The following is a 10,750-nucleotide window of genomic DNA, read 5'->3' as shown; positions in this document are numbered from 1 at the left end:
TTCCATGCTAACACGCTCTTTGTCTTTGATTATGGTCTAATGAAACACAATTAATTTTGTCACTAATGATCCCAGTGTGTTTCTGTGTTGATATCGCACCAGCCGCAGCTGCCGTACGTCCAGCCAACAGGTGCCCGATGCCGCCCTTTGTTGGGTTTAATGCGACCGATTGCCGAGCCGTATAATCAGCAGCTCTAACCTTTCAGCAAAACACAAGCCGCAAGAGAAATACTTGGAGCAATAATGCCTATTATACTGGCCGAACTGCCGTTTGTCTGCTGGATGTGCTGCAATTAGGAGGCATTATGAAGACTCAATTAAACAATTACAAGCTCAGCTCAGGCCTCGGTGCTCGCAGTCCCTTGAAACTCAAGGAATAAGATAGTTTTAGGGCTTTCTTCATTGGATTACACCAGTGCAGCACCTAAAGAAAAGCACTTTTTAGGTGCCGCTGTTATACAAGAGATACTTAAAGGAATAGTTAACACAAAAATGAAAATTTTCTGGAAATGTAGTCACCCTCAGGCTATCCAAGATGTAGATTTGTAAAAATGTGTCATTCCATCACTTGCTTGCCAATGCATGTGAATGGGTGCCGTCAGAATGATAGTCCAAACAGCTGATAAAAACATCACAATAATCCACAAGTAATCCACACCACTCCAGTCCATCAACATCTTGAGAAGACAAAAGTTGCATGTTTGTAAAAAAAAAAAAAAAAAAAAAAAAACCATCATGATTTAACTTTAAACTTTTACTTCAAGCCAAAATCCATAAATCAAGCCAAGTTCATAATCCAAGGAATAGATGAAATAGTTGAAATAATTAAATGTAGTATTTGTTTCTTCATGGGAACAAATTTGGAGAGATGTGTCATTCCATCACTTGCTCATCAAGGGATTTGAATGGGTGCCGTCAGAATGTGAGCTGATAAAAACATCATCATAATCCACACCACTCCAGTCCAACATCTTAAAAAGCCAAAAGCTGTGTGTTTTTAAGAAACAGGTCTATCTTTCTCTGTCCAGATTTCTCTCCTGATTCAGACCAGACCATTTTTTCATTTGAGGAAGCGTTATTATGGACATAGGACTTGTATTTTAGGAACAGTTTTGTCTTGGTTATGGATTTGCTTATAACAAACACACAGCTTTTGTCTTCTCAAGATGTTAACTGATGGACTGGAGTGGTGTGGATTACTTGTGGATTATTGTGATGTTTTAATCAGCTGTTTGGACTCTCATTCTGACGGCACCCATTCACATCCATTAGCGAGCAAGTGATGGAATGACACATTTCTCCAAATATGATGAAGAAACAAACTCGTATACATCCCGGATGGCCTGAGGCTGAGCACATATTTTCAAAAAATATATATTTTTGGGTGACTTAAATGCATGATGTAATGGTGTTTCAGTGTTTAGGTGATCATATTTACAGTGTACTGATTCACTAGTATGCAGAATGAGTGTTAAATTGCTTTTGGAGCCACGTGGCTGTTGTTTGCACGAACACACACACACACACACTAATCTCTTTCAGAAAGACATCAGAGCAGCAGCTCTAATGACCCGCCACTGAGACCCTTAACTCTTAAACTGAGCTGCTTCCTTTATTATTGTCACAGTCAAACTGGTTTAATGAAAGTCTCTTCTGCTCACCAAGGCTGCATTTATTTGATCAAAAACACTGTACAATTCTGAAATATTATTACAATGTACAATTTAAGTCAAAAGTGTACATACACCAAATTATTTGACCAAAATGCATGTTTTTTGTTTAGGCATACTAAGAAAAAAGTACATATCTTCGTTCTGTTCAAAAGTTTTCACCCCCCGGCTCTTAATGCATCTTGTTTCCTTCTGGAGCATCAGTGAGTGTTTGAACCTTCTGTAATAGTTGCATATGAGTGTCTCAGTTGTCCTCAGTGTGAAAAGATGGATCTCAAAATCATACAGTCATTGTTGGAAAGGGTTCAAATACACGAAAATGCTGAAAAAAAAGAATTCGTGGGACCTGAAGGATTTTTCTGAAGAACAGCAGACAGTTTAACTGTTCAGGACAAAGAAGGGACTCATGAACAAATAAATAATAATTTGTCAAAATCTAATAGATGAAGCTTAAAGCTAATTTTTAACTCATTTTTGTATTCATTTTAACATGTAACATTAACATCATAATATTGTTTTTATCACGTCTTCTCATACAATTTTTTAAAATATTATTGCAATAATATCTTGCAGTGCTGTTTATTTTCTTCTCAACTGTGTGCCTTTATTACAATCATTATGTTGTCTTAATTTTCGTAATAATTTCTCTTCAGCACTGCCTGTACTACAAAATGCACAAAATATGGGAAAAATATGCACATTTACTCCAATATGTGACCCTGGACCACAAAACCAGTCATAAGGGTCAGTTAAAAAAATTAAATAAATAATAAATAAGCTTTCCATTGATGCATGGTTTGTTGGAATACGAAAATATTTGGCCAAGATAAAATTTGAAAATCTAAATATTGAGTAAATCACCTTTAAAGTTGTTCAAATGAAGTTCTTAGCAATGCATTTTTCTAATCAAAAAAAGAAATTTTGATGTATTTACAGTTGGAAATTTACAAAATTTGTTCATGGAACATGATCTTTACTTAATATCCTAATGATATTTGGCATAAAATCAATAATTTTAAACCATAAAATGTATTTTTGGCTATTGCTACAAATATACCTGTGAACTTTAACATTGGTTTTGTGGTCCAGGGTCACAAAGAAATTTGACAGAATGTTATACAGTAAAGGTAGATGTTGATCTTATGCAGCTCTAATCAGTATTTATATGTCCTCGCCGCTGTTATGAAATGTATGTGTGTTGCTGTATAAATGCTTGTTTGTCAGAAATGTGTCCTTGTGTTTCAGGTGCATTTTTGAAGGCTGAGGCGCTGCACATTTGATGCATTTAATGATGTGACGTTCAAGGTGAAAACTCACAAAGCAGTCGACGTGTCGTTCATTTGTAATGTGTGATGTTGATTATTACAGTCCAGACATTCCTTCAGCAGACGCCTGGAGGAAAGTGAAGTCCTGACAGCACAGCTCGTCTTCATTATGAGGGATGGTAATTATGTATAATGAAGCACTCAACGCAGTCATAATGTATGTAGGTGACAGAGCCATAATTGAGATGTGCAAATGCATGAATTTTAAAAGGAAACATGTAAGCAAAAATTACCTGGAGGAGGAACTTTTGCTTTCAGGCGCTGAGAAAAGAGATGAGAGATGATGTGAAGGGTTGTGTGTTTTGTCAAATCCTGCTTGAAAGGCAAATTTATATAGTGCATTTAAAACACAATAGTAATTCTAAGGGTTTATATACTGACTCAATAAAGGAAATGAGAAAGAATCAGATTTCAAAAAGTCAAGTATAAAACAAACACTGCAAAAAGTGATTTTCTTACTTAAATTTTTTGTCTTGTTTCCAGCCAAAGTATCAAAAAAATCTCAAATCAAGAAGGATTTTCTATACAAGTAAAAACTGTCTTGTTTTTAGAAAAAAAAAAAAAAAACAAGTCAAAATGAAGTGAGTTTTTGCTTAGACCAAGCAAATTAATCTGCCAATGGGGTAAGCAAAAAAAAATCTTATTTCAAACAGAAAACAAGATTATTTTTCTTACCCCATTGGCAGATTATTTTGCTTGTTTCAAGTGGGTTTTTTTCTGAAAACAAGACAATAATTTTTACTTGTCTAAAAAATCCTTCTCGATTTAAGAGTTTTTAGATATTTTGCCTGGAAGTATTTTTTCATAATACTTTTTAATTTATGATTTTATTTGTCAAGGATGCATTAAAACGTTCAAACACGACAGAAAGGACATTTATAATGTTTCAAAAGATTTCTGTGAATCCTGAAAAATAAAATATATCACACTTTCCACAAAAATATGGGCAGCACAGCTGTTTTCAACAGGGATAATAATCTGAAATGTTGCTTGAGAAGCAAATCAGCATATTAGAATGATTTCTAAAGGATCATGTGACACTGAAGCTGAAAATTCAGCTTTGCGTTACAGGAATAAATTACATTTTAACACACCTTCACAAAGAAAACAGCTGTTTTAATTTATTTTAATATTTCATATTATTATTGTATTTTTACTGTATTTTTAATCAAATAAATGCAGCCTTGGTGAGCAGAAGAGTCTCTTTCAAACACTTTATATATATACAGTATATACAGTTGAAGTCAAAAGTTTAAATACACCTCTTTGTAGGATCTGTAAAATATGAATTATTTGACCAAAATAAGAGGGATCATACAAAATTGTTCAAAAGTTTCCATACGCTTGGTGAAAACTTTTGGAATTTAAAGATCAGGATAAATTTGACTTATTTTGTCTTCTGGGAAACATGAAAGTATCTTCTGTAGCTTCTAAAGGTGAGTACTAAATGAAAAAAAAAAATCATATTTAGGCAAAATCTTCATTCTGTTCAAAAGTTTTCACCCCCCTGGCTCCTAATGCATGGTTTTTACTTCTTAAGCATCAGTGAGTGTTTGAACCTTCTGTAATAGTTGCATATGAGTCCCTCAGTTGTCCTGAGTGTGAAAAGATGGATCTCAAAATCATACAGTCATTGCTGGAAAGGGTTCAAATACACACAAATGATGGAAAACCAAAGAATTTGTGGGACCTGAACAACAAGCAGTTTAACTGTTCAGGACAAACAAGGGACTCAAGAACAACTATCACTAAACAAAAAAAAAAGCTGTGGATCATTCAGGTAACAACACAGTACTAAGAATCACCTGTATGGGGTAATTTTTATAAATTCAACTATTATTTTCTCTTGTGGACTATATGTAAACATCTTAAATATGTTATTCAGGTCAGTACTAAATAAAAAATAACATGAATTTTATATGATCCCTCTTATTTTGGACAAATAATTAACATTTTGCCGCTTCTGCAAGGTGTATGTAAACTTTTGACTTAAACTGTATACAGATTTTTAAATGTTTGTCATCTGTCAGGTAGGAACAATTTATTCAGGTATTCACAAATCTCTCGTACAGCACTTTAATTAGCGCTTCATCTTGTCACAGCAGATGGATTGCTAACATCTGCTGCAGAGCGTGTGTCGTGATTAAATCTTCCTGATTGCTTGTTGCTTAATATTTGTTTTGTTTTGTCTTCCAGGGCAGCTGTCCTTATCGAGGCTTATCCAGAAACCGAATTACAGCTCGCCCAAAGCTGGAGGAACAATGATCTTTGGCTGAGCGAATTGCGGCACTGAAATGAACTGCTGGTGTGAGTGATGCAGAATCAAATTGATCATAATGAGACGTTTCTTTCATATGTCTGATTCCCGTCAGATAAGCGGTGTTTCTGTGATCAGCGCTGATGCAAATGCGACGATAATGAGTGTCAGTAATAGTGATGAGATCTCACCTTTAGAAAAGTCTGAGCAGACAATCAGTTCTCCGTAATGCCGCGCTTCACGTCAGGAGATTGATTTACAAGACGGCTGATGACATTAAAGGAATAGTTCAACCAAAAATGAAAATTTGCTGAGGTTTACTAACCCTTAGGCCATCCCAAGATGTAACTGAGTTTTTTTCTTCATCAGATTTGGAGAAATATGTCATTCCATCACTTGCTCACCAATGGATGTGAATGGGTGCCGTCAGAATGAGAGTCCAAACAGCTGATAAAAACATCACAATAATTCACAAGTAATCCACACCACTCCAGTCCATCAGTTAACATCTTGAGAAAACAAACGCTACATGTTTATAAGAAACAAATCCATCTTTCAGACGTTTTAACTTAAAAATATGGTTCCATAATCCATAACACTTCCTTCAGTAAAAAAGTCTCAGAGCAAATTTCATCCAGATATTTGTTTATGGCTGTTTTGGCTTGTAAACTGTGCTTGATCTATGCAGATTTCTCTCCAGATTCAGATCAGACCACTTTTTCACTGGAGGAACCGTTATTATGGATTATGGACTCGTATTTTAGTTGAAAACATCTTAATGATGGATTTGTTTCAGCTTTTGTCTTCTGAAAAATCACTGTAAAGCCTTCCCCTCAGGCCATTCAAGATGTAGATGAGTTTTTTTCTTCATCAGATTTGGAGAAATATGTCATTCCATCACTTGCACACCAATGGATGTGAATGGGTGCCGTCAGAATGAGAGTCCAAACAGCTGATAAAAACATCACAATAATTCACAAGTAATCCACACCACTCCAGTCCATCAGTTAACATCTTGAGAAAACAAACGCTGCATGTTTACAAGAAACAAATACATCTTTAAGATGTTTTTAACTTAAAATACGAGTCCATAATTCATAATAACACTTCCTCCAGTCAAAAATTCTATCTTCTGTTGTCTCTCGCATCAAAATCCAGCCACATATTTGTTTAGAGCTGTTTTGGCTTGTAAACAGTGTTTGATCTGTGTGGATTTCTCTCCTGATTCAGACCAGACCACTTTTTCACTGGAGGAACCGTTATTATGGATTATGGACTTGTATTTTAGTTAAAAAACGTCTTAATGATGGATTTGTTTCAGCTTTTGACATCTGTCTTTTGACAAATTGCTGTAAATGTCCTTCCCCTCAGGCCATTCAAGATATAGATGAGTTTATTTCTTCACCAGATTTGGAGAAATGTGTCACTCCATCACTTGCTCACAATGGATGTGAATGGGTGCCGTCAGAATGAGAGTCCAAACAGCTGATAAGAACATCACAATAATTCACAAGTAATCCACACCACTCCAGTCCATCAGTTAACATCTTGAGAAAACAAAAGCTACATGTTTATAAGAAACAAATCCATCTTTCAGACGTTTTAACTTAAAAATATGGTTCCATAATCCATACCACTTCCTTCAGTAAAAAAGTCCATCTCCTGTTGTGTCTCAAAGCAAATTTTATCCAGATATTTGCTTATGGCTGTTTTGGCTTGTAAACTGTGCTTGATTTGCAGATTTCTCTCCAGATTCAGAACAGACCACTTTTTCACTGGAGGAACCGTTATTATGGATTATGGACTCGTATTTTAGTTGAAAACATCTTAATGATGGATTTGTTTCAGCTTTTGTCTTCTGAAAAATCACTGTAAAGCCTTCCCCTCAGGCCATTCAAGATGTAGATGAGTTTGTTTCTTCATCAGATTTGGAGAAATGTGTCATTCCATCACTTGCTCACCAATGGATGTGAATGGGTGCCGTCAGAATGAGAGTCCAAACAGCTGATAAAAACATCACAATAATCCACAAGTAATTCACACCACTCCAGTCCATCAGTTAACATCTTAAAAAGACAAAAACCTGCGTGTTTATAAGAAACAAACCCATCATTAAGAAATTTTTAACTTCAAACTGATGCTAAAATAAGAGTTCCGTATACATAATATTGCTTTCTCCAGTGAAAAAGTTATCAGGTCAGAATCAGGAGAAAAATCTGAACAGATCAAGCCTTTAACAAACAAAAACAGCTCTAAACAAACATTTTCATGTAAGAGACAACAGGAGATTCAATGTTTTGTATGGACTATGGACTAATATTTTAGTTAAAAACATCTTAATGATGCATTTATTTCTTACAAACAAGCAGCTTTTGTCTTCTCAAGATGTTAATTGGTGGACTGGAGTGGTGAGGATTACTTGTAAATTATTTGTTTTTATCAGCTGTTTTGAACTTTCATTCTGACGGCACCCATTCACTCCAGAGGAGCAAATGAGAAAATGATGTCTGTTTTCACAACCGTTTAGATTTTTGGCTTCATGGCATTCTTTTTAAGCACATTGTATCCCCAAATTCACATTACTACTAATTGAATGGACCAAACTCCACATACAGGATGTTTAGTAACACATAATTAGATGTTCACCCACTGAAAGCACAGATGCTGTCGAAAAGAGTTAACTTGTATTGAATCTGGATCTTTAAATCACAGAAGACACCGGTTAGAACAGACTCTGACGTCCTGGGCGTCATTTTGCATTCAGACAAAACCGCTGATGCATCAGCTTCATGCAAGGTGGGACTAGTCGAGCTCCATGATAAAGAATTATAACCGTTCAGCCTTTTAAAATAATGAAACTTTCACTTTTTGCACACGTTGGCTTAAAAATGAAGCATGGGTCTCATTATTTGGTAAAAACCTTCAGATTGAGCAGCTTGCAAAGCACGCATACTGATTCTCCAGATTGCGATCGGTGAAAAAGATTGATTGGTGTGTTAGTCTCAGTTTGACTGCTTTTGCAAACTAGCAACGTGAGAAATCCCTGCCTGAGGAAAACACTTAAACGGAGTATTTTTTAAAGGTTGCTTTTTGTTTTCCATAGACAAAGGCAAAAATGTTAACATAAAAGACATGCAGTGTTTTTTAATGATAACCTTTCCCTTGACAGACTGTTTATATGTAGCTTAATTAAGCTTGACTTAATTCGAGTCCATTTTTAGGCGATTAACAGCAAGTTTAATAACAGGCTGCCAAGCTGATTATGCATGGGGATATTTGTATTTTTGGTCAAAGTATGGGAACTTCTGATGACATAATTATTTGCTTTTCAGAATTAATATATGTTTAGCTTTCATGTTGTTTTTTGATTATATTTTGTTGTAAAAGTTATGTTTTAATTCCAAATTAGACAGTAGTGTTCTTCTCAGTTTCTCAGTTTTTTTACATTTTAATGAGTATATACTTGTTTTAGTGTATTCATCTTGCTCAAGTGACAACAGGAATGTTATTAACTAAAACTAAAATAATAATAAAAAATATATATATATATTATTTGAAATAAAATAATGTTAACTGTAATAAGATAAAATATAAAGAATAAGTGTAAAAAATATTTGTATATTTTATTTCAGCTAGATGACTAAAATTAGAGTGAAAATATAAAAATAAAATCTAATTAAAAATATTGAGAAAATATATATCAGGCCTACAAAGAAGGTTCTTTCATTTTATTTTATTTTTAAATTTGTATATTTTCACTCTAATTTTAGTTAAAGTTTTAGTAATTTCAATAATGTTGTTTTTTATTAATTTACTTTTTATTAATGACTATTTTTGTATTTTCTTTTTATATTTTTTATTTTTACTCTAATTTTAGTTGAAGTTTTAGTAATTTTAATCATTTTTAATTTACTTTTTGATATTTTAACTTAAACTAAATGAAAATTATGCCTTGTCATCTAGCTGAAATAAAATATATATATATATTTTCACTCTAATTTTAGAGTAATTTTATAGTTTTTTTGTTAATTTACTTTTTATTCATTTTAGTTACTTTAGTATTTTAACTTAAACTAAATGAAAATGGAAACGGTGCCTTGTCATCATTTTTTAAATAAATGTACTTTATTCATATTAGTTAAATTTAGTTACTTTAGTATTTTAACGTAAACTAAATGAAAATGGAGATCTAGCTGAAATAAAATTAAATATAAAAATATTTTTTTAATTAGATTTTATTTTTATATTTTTTATTTTTATTCTAATTTTAGTTAAAGTTTTAGTAATTTTAATGTTTTTTTATGAATTTACTTTTTATAAATGTTGTTTTAGTATCACTGATATAGACTGATATTTTCATAATATTTTTACTTAAATTTATTTTTATGTTTTATATTTTCACTGTAATTTTAGTTAAAGTTTTAGTAATTTGAATGTTTTTTTTTATTATTTATGAATTTACTTTTTATTCATTTTAATTTGGTTTTAATTTGGTTACTTTAGTATTTTAACTTAAACTAAATGAAAATGGAAATATTTTCATTTATGTAACATTCTTTTGTTTTCTGAAAGAACAGACCGACTTCAAAAGTGTCCTGACGTTTTTGAGTTTTCTTCATTGTAAACAACAACAACACATCAAAGCTTACACAACTTCAAACTAACCTTCAAACTCTTTGAAACTTAAACTAAATATGGAACTAAATGAAAATAGAAATGGTGCCTTCCTTGTCATCTAGCTGCAATAAAATATTTTTTATGAGATTTTTTTTTACTCTAATTTTGGTTAAAGTTTTAAGTAATTTTAATATTGTTTTTTATTAATTTACTTTTTTTTATTAATTTTAGTTACTAAACTAAATGAAAATGGAAATATTGAAATAAAATAAAATAAAATATTTATTTTTATATTTTTTATTTTTACTCTAATTTTAGTTAAAGTTTTGGTAATTCAAATTTTTTTTTAAATTAATTTACTTTTAAAAAAGCCTGTTCTCCGCACTTTTTTTGTCCTTGAGAGCAGATCTCCTCGTATCATCACACAATCAAAAGACCAGCACGCTTGTGTTAACTAAAAGCAAAGAACTGGAAAAGCTCATAAACCTTCAGAAATTATATTTGGCCTTGTCTTTATCTGTCGGATCGCAGATGGCAATGGAAGAACGTGGGGTTTATGTGCATGAGAAAACTACATGGAGCCAGATTAGAGTGCATTCGTCAGGCTTAGCGAGAATGAAGGCGTGCTGCGATTTATTAGCCATCCTTGATGGAGATCTCGTCTCTGCTCTCTGCCCTTCAGATCCATCATATCTGAACGGCACATGGCCGGCCGACTGTAATGAAGTTAAATATAGTTTGGCAGAGGGAAGGTTTATGGTCTGTCGATATGCTGAAATGACTTTTTGTGCACATAAATTTACAAAAAATACATTTGGGCTTAATGCAGGTTGATCGTGTTTGAAAGTGACCCGCGTCACAAGAACAACTTCGAAAATTAA

This window comes from Garra rufa, chromosome 9 (genome assembly GCF_049309525.1).
Source record: "Garra rufa chromosome 9, GarRuf1.0, whole genome shotgun sequence".
Classification (NCBI taxonomy): Eukaryota; Metazoa; Chordata; class Actinopteri; order Cypriniformes; family Cyprinidae; genus Garra; species Garra rufa.
Note: the sequence above shows the minus strand (reverse complement) of the source record.